The sequence below is a fragment of the Phodopus roborovskii genome, unplaced genomic scaffold (genome assembly GCF_943737965.1).
Source record: "Phodopus roborovskii unplaced genomic scaffold, PHOROB, whole genome shotgun sequence".
In the NCBI taxonomy this organism is placed as follows: domain Eukaryota; kingdom Metazoa; phylum Chordata; class Mammalia; order Rodentia; family Cricetidae; genus Phodopus; species Phodopus roborovskii.
In genome coordinates, this window is record NW_026126625.1 from 5919483 (window position 1) to 5922113 (window position 2631).

Here is a 2631-nt window from a genome sequence, read left to right on the forward strand (position 1 = left end):
GACCCCTTGGCTAAGATGGTGCCCACCAGATGATCTCTTGGCAGAGACACATTTTCATTTGGGGTATAAGTCATCTGTGGCAGACTCTCAGACATTGTTTCCTAACAGTCTTTACATCTAGCCATGATCTTTGTTAACTTTGCTAATCCTTCCTTGTCTACACTGATTAGCCAGCATTTTTCCATAAAGAAAAGTTCCCTTCCCTTATCTTCTCTTTCCATTTCTCTCTGAGTCACAATATGGACTAATGGGTTGTATTTTAATTTGATGCATTAGAAGCCATTACTTATTATGCCATTTGATGACCAAAGTGGTCATCAAACTGTCTCCTATATCCTTTAGGCCTCATTAGTCACTGACCTCTTTGCTTTCAGACACAACCAAAATGTCCTCTTTGCCTTGTACTTTCCTTTTCCTCCAAAGAGACTGCTTTGCTTTTCCAGGGGAGTGGTGTGCAGAAACCAAGATCTGGAGGCTAAGTCTGAACACCCATTATTTTTATCAATGACTTGATTAAAGGTCTAACGAATACTTGGTCAAATTTACGATGACTTAAAACTAGAAAGGGAGGTACCAAATGTATGATACTATACTTGATATTCAGAATGACCTGTGGAATAAAATCTGGGCCAGAACCAATAGATTTAAGAGTGATGTCTTTGAAGTCCTGTGTTCAGTTGAAAAAGCTTGTTGCATAATTCAGGTTTGGGGCCCTGTTCACTAGGTAGAAATTGGTATCAAGAGAATGTTCTGGGTTGTTAGTTAATTTGAGCTAGTAGTATTCTGTGATTCTTGTTACGTTCATTCACAACCAATATTTATTTATTTAAGGTTTTTTTTTTTTTTTTGAGACAGAGACTCATGTAGCATTGGTTGGCTTCCAACTTGTTTTGTATCTGCTGAGGTTGCCCTTGAATTTCTGGTCCTCCTGTTTCCACCTGCCAATGCTAGAGAATTAAAGGCATGTACCACCATTTCCAGCTGACTTCTAAAAATTATTTTTAAGCCAGACCTGTGGCCCACACCTTTAATCCCAGCACCTGAGAGGCAGAGGCAGGTGATCTCTATGGGTTCCAGGACAGCCAGGACTACACAGAGAAACCCTGTCTCAAAAAACAAAAGAGAATTTTTTTTTCTTTTTTGCATGTTTCTATTTAGTGCCTCAGGCACATACAGGTCAGAGGATAGAACTTTGGGAGTGCATTCTCTCCTACCATATGGTTTCTGGGATCAAATTTAGGCTATTACGTTTGGCAGCAAGTGTCTATGCACTGAACCAGAGTCCCTGACTTTCATTTCTGGCACTCTGACTATTGTGTTGAGATGAGATCGTAGGAGTAAGGGAAGAAACATGGAGAGGACCCTTAGTGTAGCCAGGGGAGCAAGGGTGAGAGGTAGGGAAGCAGTTAAATTTCAGATTTTGTGTTGGCTAATGGGTTTTGATTTGAAGAAAGACATGAGACTATAAAAAGATGTCAGTGGTAATGGTACAGAAATTGTGGGACATAAAGAAGTCTGTTTTTAAGAAAGGAGTCTGGGACCACCAAGCACTTTTCTGGCCTGACTACCCTCTACCTGTGGTCAGAGGATGTGGGAAACCCTGGGGGTAAAGATGGGAGGACAATTATGTTCCTTTGAGACTGCTGATGCAGTCAGCGGATGCAGAGTAGCTGTTCGATCATTGCAGAAAATTCTGGGTGAAATGGTCCCATTGCCACAAGAACAATGAACACTGAATCTCAAGCTTTTAATTCTGTCCATGCATCCAGGAAAAGCTGAAATGGGTTCCCAAAACCTTGCTGTCTCTTTGTTGATTTTCCTTCCCTTCTCCCACCTCCTTACATCCCTTTCTCCCTCTCTACTTAAGATCCACCAAATTGACCTCAGGCCTGGGTACCTACCGGTGAACACCTCTGGCTTACTCCATCCTTAGGGACTCCTTTCCTATGCTCAGCCACGTGCTGGTTGTGGGGAAGGTCTAGCCTCCTTGGCAGCGCAGTCCATGAAATCCTATTATCCCACTTGAACTAATTCTGTACCGCCCTGGGCTTCGCTTGGACAGAATTCTAAGCATGGACAAACCAGCAGAGTATCTAGATTCCAGACCATGCATAGACCTCCCGCGGAAGACTGGAAAACCACCAGTCCCAGTGTAGAGCGGGGGTGGGGAGGGGGGGTGCGGTTGGTGGGGGTGTGAGTGGGTGAGGGGCAATGGGTAGGCGGCGAGTGGGGCAGGGTCCCCGGGAGCTGGAAGGAGGGCGGGTCCGAGTGGCTCAGTGAAGCCTCGCATGCTCCTCAGTCTCCAATTCAGGTCCCCAGAATTTGATCCTCCCCTGTGTTCCAAGCCGGGTGATCCCATCCGGCGCCCCTCGTACTCCAGCGCCCAGGAAGGAGGAAGGGGGAAGAGCTGGGTGAGAAGCAGCCAGGAGGCTGGACTACCAGCGACTTCCTGCTCCGCGCCCTCCTCCCTGTGGCGGAGCGCTGGACTCCCGCTCTGCTGCACTTTAGGCAGAGGAGCCTGCAGTGCAGCCGCCCACGTGACCGTCGTCCCTGCTGCCCCCCTAGGTCTGGAGGGAAGGACCCCGGGGCCGAGCCGCGCGTGGGCGGGACCGCAGCCAGAGACTCCAGTTC